Source organism: Haliaeetus leucocephalus, unplaced genomic scaffold (genome assembly GCF_000737465.1).
Source record: "Haliaeetus leucocephalus isolate CR32 unplaced genomic scaffold, Haliaeetus_leucocephalus-4.0 Scaffold473, whole genome shotgun sequence".
Lineage (NCBI taxonomy): Eukaryota > Metazoa > Chordata > Aves > Accipitriformes > Accipitridae > Haliaeetus > Haliaeetus leucocephalus.
Window position 1 is genome coordinate 2,252,536 of NW_010972909.1, and position 24,763 is coordinate 2,277,298.

Sequence of the window (24,763 nt, forward strand, 5' to 3'; positions counted from 1 at the left end):
AACTATAACTTCAGTTAAGAGTTTCTCAAATTGGCTGAAGACTGCATCCATTCACCATCAACCCAAGTCCGCCAAGCAACTGCGTATCACTCTCAAACTCTGAAGCAAGACAGCATTAGTATCCTTTTTTTGAAGGGGACAAAGCACTTCTACTCCAAAACTCTTCTGAGTCACAATTACAATCTTAAGGGTGAGAAAGATTGGGGCCGAAAGATGGCTTCATTAATAGTGGCAGCACTGAGCATGACTGCTGACAGCTTGAGACTTGTGTCCAAGCCATGCATAATTTACAGGTTTCACTGTATATGATTTTGGTCCCAAGGCAAAGTATGATTAAATCATCTAGGTTCTGGGTTTTCCTTTAAGCTTACATTTTCCATGGAAATGCAGTAACATGCTCATAAAACTAGACCCCTCAAAGTTTTGCATCAGCCAGCACTTGTAACAAAATATAATTAAGTAAAATTCCAGATTATATCTGCGTACATATGGATATGCTTTTCCCCAAGAGCTGAGTTCATGTACATCAGGGATGCACTCAAATCTCAAGTACAACAATTTCTGAAAACTATCTGTGTACAATTAAAAAAAAAAAAAGTATCTTGCTCTAAAATTATTCCTTTCATATCGGGTCCAATTTCGCCTGTCCATTCCATGGTCTGCTTCAGATAACAATACTTTCTTTTGTTATAAGTCATGAACAGTAATCCCTTCATGCTTGTTATCCATTTTTACCAAAGGCTTTTATCTGCTTTATTGACAATTACTAACTACTCTTCTCTAAACTGAATTTAATTGTAATAAAATGGATCTCCAGTTCTGTAAATGACCCCCCCCCAAAAAAAAGCAAGGACTGAGGAAAAAAATATGCTTGGAAAAGAACTATATGAAGAAATTCAAATAAGAGGACAGTTATTCAATGCACAGAAGCGGTGGCAATAGTAAGACCTTCCCCCAAGTGTGTGAAAAATATAGATGGTGAATTTATTCAAGGGAGTCTTAACTCTTCATAAACTTGCTCTTGTGTTTTTTCGTGGACTGCACTGTGAGTTGCCAGAAAAGGTCGTTTTTGCACACTGGTAATAGTGAGGAGGCAGAGGACACAGAGAGACCAGGGAAGACTGTGATTCAATGACATCTGACACAGACAGCTTGACAGAACCAGGCCAATTGCACAAAAGAAACAGCTAGACCAGAGGGATGTACTTTGTTACTTCAGAATGGAAACAAATGTGTATTTACCTTAACTTGACTAATTAAAATCCAAGAAAATAGTCACTGCAGCTTTTTCACAGCATGGGGAAAGAAAATGGACTTACCGACAGCAGCAGGGCTAGCCCTAGCTGCTGAAAGCTTCTTCTAACCAACTCCCTTCCTACATCAATAACAATGCCGATCCCTAAATCACAACTCATAAATTTGAAGAAAGGGGGTGGGGGCCTTCAGATATTTTTTCCACCTCGAGTCTAGTTGTCTAAAGTCTTCAGGATGAACTGAATAAGCTGACATAACTACTTGAGAAAGGACTTTTACAGGCCAGCAAGAGTTCATTCTACAAACGAGTCTTTTTCTAGGATAGGAACTTGAGCCATATTCAATACCATACTCTGTACTCAGGGAAGCAGAGAAGCTGAAGTTCTAAGTAATACATAGAATTACAGGGTTGTACATATTGATGGCTTTATTATCGCCTTAAGATTTTCAGTACAAAAATCTTCTCTACTCAGAACCCTTCAGTGCTCCTCTGTGTTGGGCTGCAATGCCTAAGAGAAGATTTTCTGAATTTGCTTTGGAAATGAATGCTATGACAACCATGAGGACTTCTATTAAAAGGGGGGAAAAAAAGGGAAAAAAAAAAAAAGAAAAAGAGTATAAGGCTTCAATTTGCTTCATAAATAAAACAATTATTTTAATGGAGATGAAATACAAAGACACTTGGCTTGATCACAGTTTTATCAAGAACAGTGCTTTAATGACCATGAGAGTCTAAAACATAGGGAAGTCAGTCTCATCTTACCAAATCAAGGTCAATGTCCACTGGGGACCCTCCAGTGCAGGAATTTCTACGAAGCTCTAGTTTCTTGAACTGGAATAGGAGAGCGAGATGACCCTTTTGCTCAGTCTTTTACACCCCATTAGGAAATTACCCAATAAACTCACATTTATGATGTTTGCTTTATTTTAGGGGGCATTTTTGTTTTTAAATTCAATTGTTAAACTATAGCTGTTCTTCAAAAAAAAAAAAAGTACATTTTTGCCTCCCTCCTTTTTACACTCCATAGAAGCAATTGCACTCACCAAGTTTGGCACTGAAACAAGTAATTATGATTTCTAAATAATCGGGGAGTCAGTCCTCTGAGGGGCAGCAGCATTAATCACAAGGTCCAATTTTAGAACCCAACTCCACAGGTGAGCTCACCAGCCAGGCTCCTCAAGTAAGAGGTGGAAAGAAATAGCAGCTTCCTACAGAGACTACAGTACTGCTCTGACTCAGCCCAAAGAGAAAGCCACCCTTCTCCAGTGACTGTAAAGGGAGTGGAGCTGGCTAGCTCAACTCAGGCAATTAGGGACCTAAGTATGACAAGTGAGTATCTGCCCTCAAAGACTGTTTTCTGGCTAACTTTCAAACAGAAAGGCACAAACTCTTTTTTCCAGGTTCCAAGATAACAGTGAAAGAAATAAAGCTTGCTCAGCATGGCAAGAACTCAGCTTTCACTTAAGTCCTAACAACAGAAGTTACGATGTATTTTTTTGTTCTTTTCAGAGGCAGAGTCCCCAGTCCAAACTGATGTCAATGAGACAGTTATAACTGGGACTAAGCAAAGGCACCAGCTTCTGCTATTTAAGCAGGGATATCATCTCCTCCTCTGTAGGTAGCTCCTCCTAACTGAGATACGAAACTTCTGTCAAAGCAGAGACTGGGTTGGGTTTTTTTTCGGTGCAAAGAACAAGCAAGCTTTTTCTAGATCATTTAAATAAACCTGACACACATTGACTATGTTCCAAAAAAACATAGTACCAGAGATCTATGTGCTACTTTTTCTGTTGTGCATCCCCTGCAATGAACTGGCATCTGCCTCGGCCCACTCCATTAGCCATACTTCTAGGACAAGACACAACGACTCTAATGTTGACTAATGGGCAAAACCTCTGAAAAAACCCAAAACATAACAACGCAAGTTTCTCTGTCAACACTAGAATTAAGAAAATTTGGTCTTCTAGAGGGAGGCATGTCATGGCTAGATTCCTTGAAGTGTAACAAAACCAGAGGCACTGAATGAAGCATGTCCAGCAGCTACAGAATTTGGAGGGGGTCTGTCCCATGTGGGTGCCCTGTTACAGACCTGCACGATGCCACCAGCCTCCCACTGGGAGGTGAAGCTGAGGCCTGACTTGACTGAAATTGAGCAACAAATTGCAAAGACGAAATTGGGACTTATTTTCTGACTTAGGCTCAGATACCTACAGTATTCACACACACATCTTGTATATTAGCTACAAATGGCGCTTGTCCCTTTTTTTAGGCTATTGTCAGCTCCTAGATGCATCATTTTTTTTGGGGTGTGCGTGCTCATTGCTAGCTTAACATACCCCAATCTCATACACTCAGCGTAAAGAGCTGTGAACATTGCTCTTCTGAGCTACACAAACCTCAGATGCATAAACCCGTAACCTCAGAGGAGCTAATTAGGAGTACAGCAAAATTCTGCAGCAACCCTTTTCCTGAGCACTCATACATGTGACCCAAGGTCGGGAGTGCCACCCATTACCAACTCTCCCACTCTTATAACACGTTTTGGCTTTTAATCACATCGGCAGAGGCAGGAAGAGACACCAAACATCCATGGCATGAAACACATGGAAAGCTAGACAGCTAACAGAGCTGTTGGTAAAGATTCTTGTACAGTGAAAAATTAGCTCTTGTAGTACCACTGAAGGGAATGGCTTACTGCTCATTTGGTTAAACCTTCCACTGGAAGCAATAATCTGTGCCAGGACTGTTTTTGAGCTGTGCATATTTACATCAAAATTATCAGAGAAAATGGGTATTAGTTTGCAGCACAACCTGTCACTAATTATGCTGCCCCACCAAAATAGTATCCAATCCCCACACCATTAAGCAGGTCAAACATTTGGTTAACAGCTGTCTTGAGATTGGAGTGGTAGATGAGGCCCACAAACTATTTATTTTGGCTGCATAATACTGCTACTTCTTTTCTGTCCTCCCAATCCCACCTGTAGAAGCAAGAATGCATCCTGTGCTGGAAGGTGATGGAGCAACACTATCTACCAAATGAGAGCAAGGGTCTGTTAAGCAACTGTGTGTATTTCCTCTTTTGCATCTGCTCATATATTTAAAGACAATATGATTTTCACAAAGTAAGCTACTTAGTATTCAGACAAAAGATGAACAAATCACAGGGTGAATTAAGAAGGCTGCTGGTTGCAATTTAATGACATTGCTTTTGACAAGTAACAAAGAAAAACGCTTCTGTAGTTCGTAGTGTGGACTTCGATATGTCACCATGAAAATCAGGCCTTTAACAGGGGTGACACAGAACTTGAAAAGTGTCTTAAAATTTGTAATAACCTTAGAGAACAAACACCAGTGAGCAAAAACTAGGAAACTGATAGACAGCTTAGTAACTCTTAAATAAAGAATTGCCTCTGAAAACAGTTAACAGATAATTAGCATTCCTATATGATAACCAGAACGTACAACCAAGGCTATACGGGTCAATCAGCACAGGAAGCTAAAACTTCTGACAAGGGGAAGAGACCCCATCTCTCCTCAGCTGCTCTGTTCCTGTCTCCTGAAAAAGTAATATTTTTAATCCATTTTTTCCCTCTGCTACATTCTTATCACTCTCTTGCCTTCTAGGGTCTGCAAGACAGGTATTAAAATTCTGGTGACCCAGAGAAGCATTACTCCTACCTTCCATCTAGGTAATACCCAATGTAGCACAAACCATAGTGCCAGGATGAAAAAGAGCTGACAAAGGAATGAGAACTGGGCATGTGGAAAGTGCAGTACTGTTTCTTCTAGCAGGAAGTGTTTCACTCTCATCTAAGTCTTGCTGTAATCAATGAAACAAAACCAAAGTTCACAAGTTATCACTGAAGTGGAATAACACTTGACAGTGACATTTGAAACTGAAAGATCTACCTGGATTGAAACACCTAAGAACAGTGAGAAGATTGCAACACTACCACGGCTGAAAATCCTCAACCATTTTAACAGCGTACAGCTAGCTACTGTGGGATGACTGCAACAGAGCTGGAAGCTCAAGGCTCCAACCGTGTAAACCAGGATGACAGCCTGATGAAAAAAGTTGTTTTGTGGAAACATCTGTTTTGACATTTCCATTTTGATGAATCAGCATCTTCTACAAAAATAAACTGTCAGAGAATTCCACACCAACTAACTGAAAATCCTTTAATGAAAGCATTAGCTCTTACTTCACCATTTAGTGTAGTTTATATAATTCATCTCCTCAAATTAAGAAGGCAGGTCAGCACCTCTGTTTATAAACAGTTCAGCACCACATTAGCACCATGTTTTTTGCATTTGGGTATGTAGCAATGGAAAGGAGTCCTTTTATCACAAACATTCCCTGAGTCTGTCTCGGCATCCCCCAAATTATCTCCGAAAGTGTTTATACTTATTTTAGGTTTTGAAACACATTTTTGCTTTTCCCCTTCTAATTCATCTAAATTGTTTGACAAGCAGTGCTGTTATAATGAACATGCAACAGCACAGCTGCTGCTTCATATGTTTTAAAACACAATCACAAAAGGCTGGCACAGCATTGGCCCAGGCCTATGCCATTTGGGCAGACAATTTCAGTACCTCTTCCAGCAGGCATCTGCAGGAGTGGGAGAAGGGAAAAGGAAAAGCAGAGAACTGTGCTGTGCTCACAAACCAGCTAAATAACATCAAATGACTTGACAAAGAAAGTTACAGCAGGAATAGTGATTTGCCCAAGATTTCTCATCCAAACAAACAGACAAAACCCAAAACCACAACACACCACGCAAAGAAGAATCAGAAACAAAATCCTCAGTCATCCATCCCTTGGAAAATGTTGCAGTAAGCAGTGTATTTGCTCAGTGGTACACACATCATTCATTCCACCCAACTAGAGCAATAAGGTAGGCATCACTACCAAAACTCTTCTCTTTTTAGACACATTACACCACTGAGTATGTGATGCTTTTGTACAGTTACATGCTTGTAACTATTGCCATTTCATGGCATAAAGACTCCAACTAAATCTGTGCATAAACATTCCTTACCTGAAGAAGTAAGCTCTGCAAGCTCGGATGATGCAACCCAACCATACCGTTATTATTTTCTACACACTGACTTTACTTGTGTAAAGTATCTGTTGACATTTTAAGGAGAATGACCACACTGTCTGGTAGCCTGTTACTTTGTATCATGGCCTGATTTGCTTCTAAACACAGGAGTTAAACTCTGATTACACAAAGAGTTACACACAGAAACCTTCCCTTCCAGAGATGCCTATTTATCTATGCAAGAGGTTTGACAGCTTTTAACTTTAAATTAAATAGCATCTGACCCTCAATGAAAATATCCAGTTGCTAGGCTTCCTGACTCCATACCTACTACCATTCCCCAGGCTATGTTTAGACCTTTACTGTACTGAAAACTCACAGCTCATGCCCTTACAGATGACAAACCATCAATTAAACACTCCCCTAAGCGATTGCTTATTTTAGGCTTTGTGCGGCATTGTGATTTTTAAACTATCATCTATACACTTAAAGACAGAGAAGAAGTATTTCCTGTATAAACAAAGCCACGCATATTCCACAACAACCACCTTTATGTTCTACAACATCAATAGCCTTCTGCAGAGTACATATCTTCTCACCACACGTCTCTCACTATGGTCTAGTTCGGAAAACATCCACAGCCATGTAACACAGCCCAGCTGTATGACTTGCAGCACTGCCGTACCACCACAGACCTCATGCGACCTGCCACCGCTTGCTCAACTGAAGTACCTGGGGAGTTTTCTTAGCACTACAAGGTGACAAGCCCAAAACACCAGCCGCTTGGCTGCAATAGTTTTTGCTGTCTACAAGAATCAAAACACAAAAGACCCTGATGAAAGGGGAGGAGACCCTTTGCATTTTTTCATCTTCAAACTGCCCTGGCTTCAACCTGAGCCTGTGGACATCAGCATTTTGAACAGGCTCCCTATAGCTTACACAGACCAGATCTAGCCATCTCTTATGTGAAGCTGTTCAGTCAGTTCTACACAGCTAGAGTCAGCCAAGAACACTCATAACCTCTAATCACTGACTGACCAACCAAGTGCACAAGACAACAGACATCTCCAAATAGACTTTGCTTCCAACCTAGCAGTTACCATTTCCATGGGTTGGTGTACACATTATTCACGCAATCATTTCACAAATCACACAGTATTCTACTTAAGTGTTTCTATGCAAAAAGAAGCCACTAATTAAAAAAAAAAAAAGCAGCACCTACCTAAGTCTCTACCTATGAACACATATTCCAGTACAGTACATTTACCCCACTCACAGTCACCTTGGAAATTGTCACAGACCAGGGAAGACAATGTTATAACTGAATACATACCGTGTTACCATTAAAATGCCAATTCAATTGACAAGTTTGTCTGTGGGATCATTCAGCTTATTTCTGCTGACACGTTTTGCCCACTCTTGTGTTTCTGAAGAGACACAAAGGCAAATAAAAAGAACTGCTACTCTAAATAAATTCATCCAATGTGCTCTGAAACATGTCAAGAGTGACACAGACACAACACCACAACGCAGATTAAAGGCTGAAAAAGCATAGGAACTCTTAAAAAATGTGATTGGCAAAACAAAAAAAGTTTGCTTCCTTTTATGATACGCGAAACCAACTCTGCTTCTGATAAGAGGAATAGTAGTAAAACATTTTGGTTGCAAAGAAGTAGTAGAAAGGAGAAAAACAGAGCCTGGTGTTCACATGTTTTTGTGGAAGACAATTCATCAAGCCACACTGTACTCACTACCAGTCATTTTTATTTAAGTTAGAATCTCCTACCTTTCCACTCCACTTTCATACCTTCCCATTTCAATAGTTAGCATAGTGCTAGACACAAACTTAAGCAGTCATACCTGTGAAAAAGAGACCGACTAAAATAAAATTGAATTCTGAAAGGCCCCACAGAACTCTTCCACTACTAAACTGCAGTTACCCTTGCTGAAGAGCAACTCTATACCCCAAACCAGAATGCTCCCCATGCCTACTACTGTCTCTGAACTCCTTGGCTGCCACAGAGAATTTCAGGTTTTGAGAAGAACTTCAAGCACCTCGAATCCTAAAGAGGGTAACAAATCTATCCATGAAAAAAGGTCTTTGATAAATAAGACACTTAAGCTCTGAAATAAAAACTGGGCATAGCCATTTTTGTCAACAGTTCCTATTGCTGAAACACTGAATAAGGTGGTGTAATCACATTAACTATATAACAGGGCATGTGAATTGCATAACTCAGCCTACAAATGTCTAGGTGGAGATTGCACCAGGCCATAAATTACCACTTTATTAACTTACATGATTTCTTGTCATGCATAGAAACACAACTACCTTAAAACAGTGTTGTCTTCAGTTACGCAAAACAGGGTAATTCTAGGTGAAATAAAATGATTTAAGGTCAAAAGGTTTATTCTGTACATAGTTTGCCTACAACTTTTTTGTTGACTCCCTGGATACAGCAACTGTTCATATCATTTCATGATTTTGGAGCATTAATTTTTTATTTTTTTTTTAAAGACTGACAACCCTTACAGTTAGCCATGCAAAGAAAACACCAAACTGTCTCTGTGAAGATTAATACACAGCTCTTGACAGTCTTGAGAAAATAGATGCCAGAACTTAGCAACTCCATAATTCCAGAGGGACAGGCTGAAACAGAGAAACAAGTCATGTAACGTCTTCAAAGTCAGTCATAAAAAGGCTAACTGTTCCCATAGATTTTTCTTATTGTTTCTAAAAAAAGGAGCCAGAACTTTTCCATCAGAAAAACACTAGTCAAGCACTCACTGAACATATGTTTGACAAGCTGTGTCTTACACTCACATGAACTTCTTGACCATGGTCACACCAAAGGGAACTTACCTATAAGCAACAGAGAACAATGGAAACAGCAAGTTTCATGGTTCACCAGAGCAATATATTTGCCGACGCATGTGCAAGAGAAAAAGGTAGCCATTCTTTTCACTAAAAATAACAAAAATTATCAAGCATAGAATTAACCTGATACTTGTTCTCACTACCTAGCTTGTACATTTTTCAAATTCTCAGCAAAGCTCCATTTTATTAACCAGATTTGGCGTATACTTACGTAGGGGAGAGCAGATGTCCCTTACACTGTTTTAAACGTGATTTTGGCCTTCCCTTATTTAACAGAAAAAATACATAGATTAAGCTTACTCATATCCTTTACCATCTCAAGGGAAAAAATTTGAAGTTAATATTCAGCAGTTCCTGAAAAGAAGTTTTATATAGCATCTAGGTCCTGCACTAAGAAAACAATCATTTAAGTCTGGACACTGGAATGCCACAAACTCTCTGTGCAAAACCACAGTTCTTTACCTAAGCAGCATACTCAACACTGCTATGGCAAAATAACTATTAATGCTGTGATTTTATCTGTCCAAGCTTCATGGTCTACCACAACAAGCCAGCCTGAAAAACCAGGCAGTTCACAAGACAGATTCTAAGAACCATCTTTAAGATACTTTGGAAAATACAACTTCAGAAAGAAAAACACTTAAAAGCCACAGCCCCGGAGGATATGCTTAATGTTTACATTATATACATTCCCTCAAGGAGTTGAATGTAAAGCATACTTTGAAAATTGGAAGTCAGAAAAGTGGATGGTGTATGTGGTGGGGCCAAATATGGGGGGGGGGGGGGGGCAAAGAAGAGGGCGAAGAGGGTCTCATCTTCCTCCACTTCAAAATGCAAATATTTGCTTCTAACTATCCTTTTTAATGCAGAAACTTCACTGAGTATAACTATTTTCAGAATACTACTGACTTTTCCATTAGTACAAAATGATATTTAAAAAAAATATATTCACTTCATAAATTTACTTTATAGCTAACTGGCTCTGCAGATTCTTTCATTGGCACAAAAGAATTTTTTTCTTCTTACTTGAGCAGGCAATTGTGAATTCAGGAATGACAATCCCCAAACAAACTCAGTCTTGTAATTCAACAATAGAAGAGTCTTATGCCAAATCATTCATGAGCAGGAGCCTAAGACTAGACTTCTTCATTTGTAATATGACAGGCGGCACTCAAGTCAAGGTTTAAGTATCAACTACCTACCATAGATGACCTTCCACTTGATTTCAGGAATGTTCTCTTTAAGCCTATTTAATTTCTCAAGGTTGCTTTCTTTCCTTTCTCTACTTTTAAATATAGGACTTCTGCTAGCCTATAAAAGAGCTGTCAGGCAGCTTTTCCCAATATGACAAATGCTACTTCTCAATTTCATAGCTACTTTTAGAGTACCTTAAGAAGCTTCTCTCTCCTCCATCTTTTCATCTTTCCAAAAATACTGATAGCTACTCCACTCTCTTAGCTCCAGGACCACAAACTGCTAAGTATTCAGTCTGGGTCCTGCAAAATGTTCAAGTACATTTTTAATTTTGAATAAGCAGTCCTGTCAAGATCAACAGAGCAGTCACAGGTAACATATGCTTATATGAGGGTCACCACATGAAAGTCTGAAGACTTTAGCCTCTGAAAGACCTACACCCAAACCAAGTTTTTCTGTAACCCCATTCAGTTTTTAATGGGTTGATTTCTGTAACAGATTTCAGGCACTTATTTGTAAGAATGTTTGGTGTATGTACTGTTAATAGTAGTGAACTCTACAGATAAAATATGCATACACACACTCACATATGTCAACAGCCACGTGCATGCACATGTGGGTGAACATAATGTAGTCCATCTTTACAAAGTCACATCTCTTTATTCAAAGTTTTGGCTGAGGTTATGTATTTCTAGGGTGCCACATGTCAAATTCTCTAAGGGAGCTTTTAGTATGACACTTATAAGGAGGATGAAGGGAAGGGGCGAGATGCTTTGGGAGGTTTTACAAACCATGCAGGTGGGTGGGGGGAAGAATCCCAAACTACGCAAATCCATAGTCTGTCTCAAGTTGTGTGTTTTGGAGAATCACAGAAGACATCTAATAATTTCACAGCCACACATGAGAAATTCAGCTCGTAAGATTTCAACTTTAGATTACTAGCAGTTGTTTGCAGAGGACCAGGCTTCAAAAGGAGAATAGTGACAAAGAACTTAAATAGGAACCAGAGCTCAAAAAATCTTAATCTTCCCACCCTGTTGCACGGGTGGCCCTTTGGCGTCTGTAATCCTATTCTCACTGAAGAAAATGGGAAGACTTCTGTCTCTGTACAGCCCCCGGATGACCATAAAGCCTATCAAAACTCAAAAATCACTCAGCTTTTCTCCCAGTCGTTGCTTGGCTCCATTTCAGGTATGTCCTGCTGAACATTTAAAAGCTGATGCATAGAAATCCTCTATATTCTGACCTGGATTTTCCTTTTTTAACCTTCATTAGCCAATTATCTGTGTGAGACCAGTTGATAGCATCATTTTATATGAAGGGGGCTACAGAGAAGACAGAACATGCAACAACAGGGCCATGGGCCAGTGTTTACAGGGAACCTGCCCCAGACAAGGGAACTTGGGACCGGGAGCAAAGAGCCTCTCTTTATGTTTCATGGTTATCAACAAGACTGCCCTTTGGCTACTTACTAAACAGTACGCAAAATGCTCTGGTTACATAAGCTGATGAGATTTCAACAATTTTGAAGAGGCTAAAATAAAGAACTCTGTTTAGGAACTCTCAGTTTTCCGAGTCTCATTTCTGCCTTGAAATAGAAGAACATTTTTATTCAAAGAGACAATTCTTCTCTAGTTAAGTAACAAATTTCTGTCAAACCTCAAGAACACATTGTACTTTCATGCTTTCATAGTATCCATCTCTTTAAATCCAAATTTGGTTTGTAGCTATAAAACGTTGATTAGGACTATATAATTTATTTAATGCTAAAGCTTTTAGTGGTTATGAGCAGTGATCAGACCTTTACTAAAACAAATCTCTGGTTTCGCTATTGACTACTTGGCCAAGCCGTTCTGTGCCTGCCAGCTCAACAATGAGTGCTGGCTTGAACACTACATCCAGCAATCCTTCTTCTCAGTCAAGCGACTACTTTTATGCACGTCTAGGGGCCAACAGAAATTCTCAGTCAGAACCTCCAGCCATCACTTCTGGCCACAATAAGCACATTATTAAATGCTGTTTAAAATAGCGTGTCAGGCTATCGCAATAAAACAACAAGTTGTTTCATCAGGAAAGCACAGTAAAATTAACACACAACCCATACTTTATACAGTTAATAGAACATTTGTGCAAGAGCTCATCATCAGGTAAAGCACCAGTTTACCCACATACACATGCACAATAAACCCAGACAACTCTGGATTGTTACCAACTGCTCAAGCCCCATCCTATTTCAAGTGTTTACAGTATGAAATTGGCAAGTTTTGTTTTACACATCTGAAAGCATTCATTCAGGATCTTCTTACAGTCTGAGACCTACCAGAGCCTACTACTTTATAAACCACGTGTACCTCTTGAGCAATTTCCGCCCCCTTAATTTTTACCTCAGACTAACTATGCTTATATCTAGACCTAAATATGTACTTCACAGAAAGATTTTTTTTAAATGTACACAAGAAAAATGCATGCTGAAAATAAAAAAGATATATTAAAATAGCATTTTTTTAATTTCAGCTTACTCAGAAGTTTGCCAGAGTTCAACCTAAAAGTTAGATGATGATATAAGATACAGTTTTATTCTACAACAAAGAAATGTATTTTTAGGAAAAGAACCTTCTACTTGAGAATTGAAGATATTTCTATGCATCACTACAATACACAGCAAATGAATCACCAAGCTTAATTTGCAAGACAGCTTTCTTTAATTTTAGGATAATTTTTAACAACGTGTTACAGTAGAGATAATACTTATCCTTTAAATAAGAAAAATAAATTTCACACTTGCATAGATTTATTTAGAAAAAAAAGCTCTCCGACTTAACAGTGCTCTTAGTTGCATAATCTCCTATCTATACCACTTCTTGCTTGAAGTGACAGAGAAAACTTAATACAAGTAATACTTTATGCTGAACATGGAATTAAGATGTAAAAGTGAGAAACGACAAGGTTCCCATGAGAAATGAAAATGTAAAGTATGTGTTAAACAACCCTGGGGAAAGAAATGAGGCGGTGGGGGGAAGACAGAGACCCAGAATGGATGCTGATTTTTTTCTTTTTTTTAAGCAAGCAGTGTCAGAAGGATTCTAATTAAAGCATTAAGGTCCAGAAAATGTGTTACTATTCTTTATATTTCTACTCATCAGACCAAGTAAAAAAGGTTACCACATTTATGGGGGTTTGGGTTGGTTTGGGGTTTTTTTGGGGGGAAGGGGATATTTTGGGGATTGGTTGGTTTGGTTTTTAGGTTTTAAGGTACAACATGATTAGCATGTTTCAAGTATAAGATGCAACTAACTAGACACAGACACAACAAATACATATTATATATACATTCTCACCCACACATGCATTTAAATCACACAATTTAAAATCTAGAGTATTACTGTGAAACAGCATCACTGGCCCATCTGAAGTGACTTTGCTCCCACAGATAAGGCTGAGGTTTTTCTATTGATTTCTTTTATTATGAAACACCCACAACTGGACTAGATGTTTTAAAAAAAGCCTGGAAGGGGGCATCCCATACCAAAGAAACAGACAGACCAGAAACTCGACAGAGAGGCTACAGTAATACAAAGAGTAAAATGGAGTAATTCTCCAAGCATCAAGCAAAAATGCAGAGCACTAACTTCTGCTTTGCTCAGCTCATTTTCAGGTCTTTTATACACAGATCCTGAAACCATAGAATTGTACAGCTTCAGATGCAGGCCCAACTAACAACCCTGGCACACTGACTGTAACATGAACCATCGTCTCCTGTCCTGGGGTCACTGCACAAGTTCTAGAAACACTTATTTAGGTATTTTATTAGGTCACCTCACAATTTATGTCTCTGGTATGTCCTCCTTTCTTACTAGCTGCACTGTAAAAGCTACATTTGCTTGACGTCCTCTGTACCATGTATTATCCTGTGACATTTTATCTGACCACTCTACAGAGAAGACAGTACCGAAATAAACTCATTCTCCACAGGAATAGTCTTATTTTTTCCAGGAATGCAGCCAAATAAAGATGGTTTTCTATAGACTTTTTTCTTTGTTAATCATGCTGAACTTCCATGCAGCTGAGTGCTGTGATTTGCATTTTTTAAACAAACTTAATCCATAGTTTATTTAGAGAATATTATCGGTCTGTTTCAAATCATGTTAGCAAGTGGACTTATCAGCTTTCTTCAAAAAATGAGCCATAAATCAATCTTTTTTGTCAACAACATAAATCCAATGATCAATTTCCTCCAGAGGAACAAAGGTGACTTTCTGCTCCATTTTCTACAACACAGATCAAAACCTTTGGTTGGAAGTTTGGACCAAATTTTAAACTCTAAAATGGACACATTTCAGTCACTCCGCAAAACACTGGGGCGGGTGGGGGTGGGCATGGGGTGGACACGAGGACGGGGGACAACCCAACCCACAACCAACCAACCCTATCTAGATTTTAAATGAAGAAAATGTAAGATTTTTTCCTCCAGCATTCCTCCTTCCATCTGCACACTCCACAAGCCCACGAAGAAGCAGACTCATAACGATAAGGCCAGACACTACAACACTCCTCTTATCCACTGCGACTCAGGCTGAGTCCACATTACAGATTTCTGCTGCAAATGCACTGTGGGGTGTACAATGTGTTGGCCGACACATCGCAGCAAGAATAAGTATTAGCTTATGGCAGAAAGTGCATTTTTGACAGGGAAGCTTATTTAGAAAGGGAAGATGATGGTCACAGGACAAACAAAGGAAGTTTAACTATACTGCAGTGAGCTGTATTCACTAAAGGCAAATTTTGCCAATAAATTTCTTCTGGTGCAGATCTGCTTTAACACACATTGTCTCTAAGGCTCATCATCATTTCCAAAAAAAATCCCTCTAAAATATCCTGCCTTGAAATAGTAAAGAGATTACAAACAAAACTTTTCCCTAATACAAAAATAATTTCTTGCAGAAATTTGCAATTATTAAGCTGAGTCAGCTGCAATGGCGTTAGTGAGCAATCGAAAGCTCTCTCCTACAAGTCTTATTAGATGTCGTGGATTCTGAAGTAATGATTTCCTGACAAACACCCCTAAACTACATGAATTATATCTGGGGGGAGAGAAGGATTATTTGTTTGGGTTTTTTTTACTCTGAACCCTTCCCCAGAAATAGCACGGATGTTCCTTTAAGGCCACTCTGCTTCCTTAACAGCAATGCTACTTTGAACTTCTCAAGAAAGAATACAGAACTAACAATGTATCAGATTGTAACTCTCTGCTGTAAATTAATATGGCCCCTTTAAGTTCACCTTAATGCTTATTAAAAGATGTTAGTATTATTTTAATTTTAAAGTGTGTGAACAAACATTTTTTAATTAACATCTAGCTAATAATGCTTACCAGAAGTCTAAAATAATGATTTTAAAAATAATTTTCCTTGCATTCACTCAGCATAAAACTTCATTCAAAATGTTGTTAGTGAAAACTTGTTTGTTTACAATTTATTTTTTTAAATACAACAGGTCTTCATAGTCTAGACTTAGATGCTAAGTTATAATTGCAGGGACTGAAAATGCAGATGAACAGAAGCATGCCCAAAGACTCATCACCAGAGGTTATTCACGCAGACCGGAAATTACTACCTCAGTTTAAATACTTAGTTCTAACTTATTAAACAAACACTGCATGCATTTATCTGAAGTATACATTGATATTTTACAGCAAGTTACATAAAGTTTACTAATTCTTATTACCCTTATCACTGCAGCACTGAGGTACGCGTTAAAGGACAGGCCAAATCGTCCTCTTCACCTTAAACTGTCAAGAGGCTATCAACCATACCATATTCGCATGCTTTACCAGAACAAGTCCAAAACTGAAAACACAAAGTGAAAAAAAACAAACAATGAACTTAGTGTTTTGACAAACTCTACAGTGTTTCAAGATGCTACTAGCTTATTCACAGGAAAGTTGCAGAAAGGAAAGCACAGCCCTCAACTAACTGATCCAGTCCACAATCTTGTTTTCTTGCCCAAGTGCTGAATGAAGTAGGTAGGGATGAAAGGCTATTTTCAATCTTGCCTACAGCTAAAAGCATCTACAACTTTAAGATACCTGAGCCTGTAAGCAAAATGTTTGTCCTGCACAAATAAATTCTGTGCAGTCTAGTTTGATTTCTAACAAGCCAAATCTCTCCCACCTCCTTCCACAAAAGGGAAAACTAAGTAAAAAGCCTGAAAATTAAAGAAAACATATTAGCAAATATGTTCTTCTGAGTTCCTGGCCACCTCTGGCAGTAGGGTGAGGATAGGCAGTCAATGGCAGTAACATCTAAACCAGCACAGCAAGATTTACAAGAGAGGTCACGTCTCTAAGCCTTCACTCTGTTTTAAGTATGTGGGTTTCTGGTTACTTTCTGCTTACCTTCCTTCACCTCCTCCTTCAGATGAGGCAAAAGGAGAAGAGGAGAATGAAATTAACGTTTTGAACTGTGCAATAAAATGACACCTTTACAGTTTTAGCCACATGGAAATATCCTAGCATTGGACTGGAAACCATCATCACATGAACCATACATGACAAATCTCAAACAAACCTTGCAAAGTTTTGTGAAAGAACCTTTCAAAATGAACAGACTGTTAATGATACTAAAACAAAACAAAAAAACCCCAAAACCTAGACTTAATATTCAATGCTATTACAGTAAGTGAATAGTGTCTGATCTTGTTCCCAGAAGCCACAAAGATCTTCATAGGACCAAGAGCCAAACCCCAAACACCTTATACTTGAGAAGCAAAGGGAGTTATAGTAGTTCTGAGGCAGAAGATAGCAAGGACATTTCAGATTCCATGCCAGCCTCTTGCAGGATGAAGCACTGCTTTGCATGCTATTGGGTTTTGAATCATGCAGTATAATCCTGGCCTAGGCAATCTTCTCTGATTTGTAGTCTCCCACGCCTAGAGATTTAGGTCACCCAACAGTCCCTGTCCTGGGATCATCCAGCTACTAGCAACACTGGTGATGCATTCTAGATCTTCCAAGAGTTACATGCAGCTCAAGAGCCACAGCAGGCCACTCCTGATGCAGTGTCATCAGGACAACCTGTGCAATACTACTGCCATCTTTTGTGTTAGCTTCATTATCTTTAAGTCACCAAAAAATACCTTTCGGCTTGTTTAATATCCTAGCTCTTACCAGAATTCAGTGATGTATTTGCAACCAACAACATCTTCTGATCAACAGAGCCTCCTTAGGTGAAGAAAGATTAAATACACTTTATAAATCTATGTGCCAACACCACTGCAGTCTGCAGATTTCATATCAGCTTAACATTTGCACATAAGATGCCTATAAAACCTCAAAATTAACTCCTTAATGCACAGGCCAGCCTATGCAGCAAATGATTAGCTGAGTGCACTAATCTGCTGCCTGTGAAATATGTTAGTATCAGCAAAGGAGCAGTAGAAGGATTTTCAGCCAGAAGCAATCTGCTCAAGGGAGAGGTGGCATCAAGCAAGAGAAGCTATGAAGCAAAGCCTTCAGTTATTTGCATTATTTGGGGAAATTTATATCTAAGGTGCCATTTTATGTAATACTGACTTGCATGCAAACAAAAAACTTCACTGAACAGGTGAATTTACAAAGAAATTCTGAATTTTTTTCATTTTTAAAATGTTTTTCCCCAAATCAAAGATACTGTAACTTATTAGAACTGTCCATTTTTCTTTCCTTACATTGCTGTATAACATCTACCACTCAGCAACAAATACTACCAGTTCCCATGAATCTTTTTTTATGATGTGCAGATGTAAAGCTTGTACTACAATTGCTTTTGTGCTTGACACACTCAGATACAAGTTTCCAACTTTGAAAGAAACAAAAGAAGTAGGTCCATAAAGAAAGAAAGTGTATGTATTCCCTGCAAATGTTTTGCACGGGGGGTGGGGAGGGGGGGTGGGATGAGAAGCCTGCTGGGGGAGGGGTACATGTTAAATCTGAAGATTTTCCCCAACATGCAAAGTACTTCATCCAGAAATCAACTTCAGCTGTCATAAAAAGTGTTGTAGCTCTTTGTACTCTAATTCCATTCATTAACTGAAAACCTTTACAACCTGAAAGCTTTACAAGAGTTTAACAATTAAGGTAACTCTATAGAGTCACTTGATTTAACACATGTCCTGAAAAGTAAGCAATTAGTCAGCACTTCTAGGAGGCACTTAAAATTCTCTTTGTGGTGAACAACAGATCTAGAAGTGAGAAAAGCCAGTTCATTTTGATAGTGCTTCTTAGGAAGAAAGCCGATCAAGTTGTCTAAAGGGTAATTTTGGGGGAACTGTAACAATGATCATGAAGCCTCTTCCCTGAGGACAAAAGGGCTGTACAAATTAAAAAATATAACAAGAAAACAGCAGTACAAATATACAATACTGCCTTTTCAAGCAGCACTTGCTCAGGAATCTGAATAAATATGCCTGCCTTTTTTTTTTTTTCCCCATCTTGAGTGCTGAAGCAGAAAAACCTCTTTTCCACTTGCTCAACTTTCATGTGAGCAGTTCCTAAATCTGGTGCTTTCCTGCACTTGGTGGTCTAACACCTGGTTTTCCCCTGGCAAAAAGTCAACATTGAAGTGTCGCAGTATGTATTATACCCAGCTGCTGATCTTATTAAGAGGGTCACATGTTTAACACAGGTCAGGAATAAACAGTTTCAGAAAGGATGACTAGGAATGAGAAGTCTTCCTGAAACTGCCCTGAAACCCCCTGGCTCACTTCAAAAGAACGCTGCACAAGCAGCCCATTCCCTTCCTCTTCATCTGAGGTCCCTTCTCCTCTCTCCTAGTACACACACAATATTTTATTGAGTATCAAGATAACTAAAATAGAAAAAAAGTAAAGTAAGTTGTAGCGTATGAACGTGAGAAATGAGAAGCTCAAACCTCAAAATGTACGTAGGACATGACCAGTAAGAGGAGTCTAGACTTTTAGATCCTGATGGCTTCCTAGACAAAAATACCGGAGTAAAAATTAGACTTTGCTGCTGTGTCTCAGTTACCAACTGAGAAATATTTTCCATTAGTAAGTGTATTGCATTTCTCATTATCGATAACAGACGCAGGAACCAAGTCTAACTTCTGCTCCAGTATTTCATTTACACCTATAACCTCACACACAATTAACAGATGGTTTTGGCAGCAGTAGCAAAGGCTACCCAAACCAGTTATTCTTTAATCGCCTCTACTGTTGCTGTAACATGCTCTGAAAGAGTTCAATCATATTCCTCTGAACTATCACAACAGCACTGGCTAGTGACCTTCAGAGAACAACCGCTGAGTATCCTACAGCAGATAGGTTGCTAAAAAGACCAGAGCGTTGGTGAAACATTTAATTTTTTCTACATGGGACACTGCCAAGAAAATGCATTATTCATAACTACATATTTGTGCTAGCTTATACTGTTCTTAACATTTCATTTCAAAGTAGGCATTCTCATACTTTCAGTAAGATAGATACATATAATAAATATACATGTACACACAAGCACAGAACAGATGAGTAGTTTGGTACTTAAATCAACTTGATCGTGAAATACTTGATGTACGCTACTTTAAATCAACCGCATTTGACAAACATACTTTAATGAAAATTTGAACTTGTGGGTAATGATGACCTTAGTGTAAATTCTGCTGCTAAATCATTTCTTTACATGAATTACAAGAGTTTATAAAACTGTATCTGGAATAACAATCAACTGAGCATAACAGGAGATAGATTAGACTGCAGGAAAATGAGAGGGGTTTTTGCTATTCCAAGTCTCAGATTTTATTAACAGTTCTTAGATCCTTTTATGGCTTATCCTTACCACTGTCTGCCAGGCAACAGTGTGAAACCAAAAGACATTTACGGGGCTAAAAAACCGTAAATATTAGTGAAAGAAGCATGCATACAAGAACAGTCTGGGGATTTTTTTTATTTTATTTTATTTCTATTTACATCCCTGTGCTGATGCCACCCTTCCACCTATGTTTCAAGCTTTGGAGGCCATTCTGAAATGTAACAAGATTTATTGAAAGCTGAGAGGCTTTCTGTCATAAAATTCCATGAGAATTACAATTTTTGCAACTGCAATATGGTAAGACAGAAAGTGGATATATTACCGTATTACCTTCCTAAAACATACCTTTCATAGAACAACTTACAAAGTGACCTCTACAAAGATTTAGAAGAAAAAAATATTTTGTCCTTCAATTACTGCTGTTGGAGTTTTTTTTTGGTTTGGTTGGGATTTTTTTGTTTGTTTTGGGGAAAGGGGGTGGTGGTGTTTGGGTTTTTGTTTGAGCTGTTTTGTTTTAAATCTAGGCATATTGAAGTGTTTACTCCCACTGCTTCAACAGATCATCAATATGGAAAAAGTTATGAGTTCACTTTACCTTTGATCTATTTCATTTTTCTTCTCGCAGTTTCCTCGTCGTGTAAAGTATTATGAAAGAGTGCAAGAATATGCAATCATCTAGTTTTGATCACTGAGCATATTACTGTACGTATTCAGAAAATACAAATACTCTTCTTAAAAAGAACCAACTGGCTTGACAACAGCACATTATTCCTAACTAACAAGAATCTCAGTCTCTGTGGTTACAAGCCAAATCAAAAAACCACTTTGATTGTGTTTTTCCTCTCCTTTCTCTCTCAGTTTTGGCATGGTGGGTGGAAGAGGCCATGAGCATTACCTCTTTTCTTGCATTCTTAAATGTTTTTAGAATCTAATAAAATAAAACTAATGCTATCATTGGCTCCAATTTATAAGTTGTAAAGAGATAGGAAAAGCATAAATCCATCCTTTTGTTATTTCCAAAGCTAGAAATACAAGTAATGCAAAAGAAACATCTTTCCTCTTTATATATTGTCAAAGGCCTATTGAAACTGTGGAAGAAAATATTCAAGATATGGTATTTCTATAAAGTTCAGGAAAGAAGCCGTTTTACAAAGAGACTTTCTTCTTCTTTTGGAGGAAAAGACCTAAACATACAAGTTCAACAAATTACAATGTAATGAAGCTGCAAGCAGCTAAAACAGCCCTCATCTTTCCAAAGAAACAATGCATTGATTTCTCCCCTCAAAAAAGTTGACTGAAAAAATATGGGAAATGGCAGTACAATAGATTAATTTTCTTGCTAGTTCAGGAAAAAAAGATAGTATAAATAAGATCTATACTACAGATTAAAAAAAAGTCAAAAGATTACACAACATCAAGGATATTCCATTAGTCTTTCACTTCAGGAGAGCCAGTCACGTTATCACAGATTACTACCTACGGGGTAACCTCAAGCCAGCCATTTATGTAACATCACCAAAACCACCATTGAATTTAGCGTTTCTGTCAACCACAGCTTTGTCCCAAGAACAAAAAAAAAATTATACTATAAGTCACATCCAGGGACCGAAATGAAAGCTGAGACTACTTAGACCTATTCTAGAATGGGCTGAGCCAAAACACAGGACTTTTTAAAACAAAAGTTCCCTTGAGAGCAGGGAGAGGAACCCTTCTGTAAATTTTCCAGTAAAGTGCTAAAACATGTCTCAAATTGTTATTAATACAGTGTATTGATATCTCTCATTTCTTTGGCTGTTTCAATAAAGCATGAATATCAACAATGAACAAAGCTCAAAAAACTTCTGTTATTTGACAGTGCAGAGAGGCACAAGCCTGTCCACAGGCAGCTGATGGCCCTTCAAGCAGATTAAATCAAGTTTTACATTAGAACTTATCCATTTCTGTTCATCTTCTAGTACTTTTTTAAAAGTCTGATGAATCCTAGTTCACAAACCAATATGAATGCAGTTTCAGAAGTGCAAATTGTTTTTAAATCACACTAATAGGATTAGAAGCAAATAATACAAAATGGCTTACAATAACTTCGATAACAGTACCATCACTTATTTAAAATCATTCAATAAGAAGTAACAGAAATTGTAATATTTGTAAATATTTTGTTTTAAGAAAGACTTACCCTCTTGCAGGATCTAAGGCAATCGCTCTGGGTTGATCCAATTCTTGCCAAAACAAAACTTTTCTCAGTGATCCGTCTAAATTAGAAACCTCAATCCGATTTGTTTCAGAATCTGTCCAGTATAATTTCTCTCCCAGCCAGTCACATGCCAGCCCATCAGGTGACAGAAGTCCAGAAATGACCACATTTTGTACACTCCCAGATTTATTGAATTCTGTTCGTTTAATGGCTTCTTCACTTACATCACTCCAGTATATCAACCCCTTTACAAACACGAAGTCCACTGCTGCAGCGTCCTCTAAGCCACCCACAATCACCGTGGCATTCTCCTTCCCATTTGCAGCATCCACCAGTCGCAGATCACGTCGGTTCGCATACAGCAACAGTGGGGCAGCTTTAAATGGGAGAAATAAGGGGTGGGGGGACAGACAGATGCATTAACACCACTCATATTAAGTGTAACTTGCACTATGATGGTGCATCAGGCCATAACTACTGATGTAAGAAATTTTTAAAAAATAAAAAGTATGGGGACATTTTGAAGTTTGACTGAAAAGCACCAACTCGAAGCCTTTTAACAGTGCTACAACTCAGGATGGTAACTTTGTAATGGGCAGCTCATTATTCTGGGTTGTGCATTATTAAAGTAAGATTAAAGAAGGGAGAGAAGAAAGAAAATGGAGGTTTGAAGTGCCCAAATGACACTGTTCTGTAGAGAAGGATGCTTAAATAAGAATCTGAAAAGACAAGGATAAAAAGCAGTTTTCTAAGCACTCAGTGCTGGCCCATCTGAGCAAAGTTGGGGTTTTTTTTGCTAGAATTTAGTAATATACACCCCACTTCTATACAATTATAATTCATGTCAAGCTATGAAAGTCACCTGTGTGTTGATACGCTCCAAAATTATATATCTTGGACATTTTACATATAATACATACAAATACAAAATTCATTGCACAGCATGAGATTAATGTTTTAGAGTGTTGATGTTGGTATGAAGAGATAGGGAGAAAAATAAATCTACAGGAATGGACAACACAAAGTTCTTTCAAACTCAGCTATATCACTCCTGTTTAGTTTTCTAACACAAAGCATTTATTTTATATGCTTTATTTGCTTACTCTATCAGTTTGCACAGTCCGTGTATTTTTCACACACAACACCCAAGATGACCAACGAAAAGTAGTAACCATGAAAACATATAGTTTCTTAACTGTAATATGGCTGCTTAATTGTCCTTAACCACAAGCTATATATAACATTATGAAAATCCCAGCCTCATTCCTACTTGAACAAAAGGTTAAGAAAAAATACTACAATTGTATAAAGCAGACAATCACATCCTTTTAAACCCACTATGAGAAAACATTTCCACCTTTCCCTGTGTTTACTCAGGGACTGTAGCAACAGAACTGTACAGCATCATTCAGATACATACCATGATTGGCATAATAAATGCTCCTCTACCCATCGCCACACAAATTTAACAGAAATCTTGCAGATTTATTCATCAGCATAGGTGGGCACTTTAAACTTCTAGCAGGGTATATGTCCTCACGAAAAGGCTTACATTTATAGAACCAAAAGATGTGCATGGTTGAATAATGTCAAGGGCTACGCTACCAGAAAAGATACAGTTCCTTGTATGAGAAACTCACACTGAAATCAGAAATACAAACACACACTTCAGAAAATTCAAAAAGCTAGTTTTCAAGATCAGACTACTCCCCTTGTTACCATAAAACTGTTTGTCAAAGACACTGCCACGTGAGTATTGGGAGAAGCTGAAGGGAGTAAGAAGTTCCTTAATCTACCTACAGATAAGTTCTGCTAGATATGTTTGGAAGCTTTTTACTTTCTTTCCTCCTTTAAAAACAAACAAACAAAAAACAACAAACAAATTGTTTAGGCCGTTATCCTAATTTTAGAAACACTGAATATAAACTGATTTATGACAATCTTTAGATAGAAAGTTATGGAAATGTGGGGGAGGAGAGAAGCTTTCTTGTTTTTAATAAGACTAAATTTGTATTCCCCCCTCCAGAAAGCAAGTTTTTATTGCGCAGCAAAACGTACAGTTTAGAGATTATATTTCCACAGAGAAGGGGTAGACTTCTTTAATTTAGAAAGCAGAATCCTTATATTAAGTAGGTTTATTACCTTGCTATCTCCTTCCGTTCCTTGCATAATTTCCCACCCCCTAAAGATCTAAAATTAATTACAGTAGAGCTTCTTGAAGTGCAGGTTGCTTATGATGACTGCATTTTTCAGAAGAAAGTATTCAGTAAACTGAAAGCAGTAAAAAATAGATATGCAATAAAACCTTCTACTTTTTAAAGCCTGCATACAATTGTAACCTGAAAAATCTAGTTAATAGCCAGCTCAATGTCATCCAATGCACCATAGGAAAGTG

The 24,763-nt window shown here is 38.2% G+C and overlaps 1 protein-coding gene across 2 annotated transcripts in view; it reads right to left on the reverse strand.

The window, feature by feature from the left end:
* The window catches only part of LRP6 (low density lipoprotein receptor-related protein 6), a 109,097-nt gene extending 86,355 nt beyond the window's left edge, over positions 1–22,742 (reverse strand). The window contains exon 1 of one of the 2 annotated variants that reach the window (XM_010575302.1): positions 22,351–22,742. The gene's annotated coding sequence lies outside the window, so the exon portion shown is untranslated. The remainder of the gene's footprint in view (positions 1–22,350) is intronic. The other variant, XM_010575303.1, reaches the window with a different exon arrangement.
* Between the last annotated feature and the right edge of the window lie 2,021 nt (positions 22,743–24,763).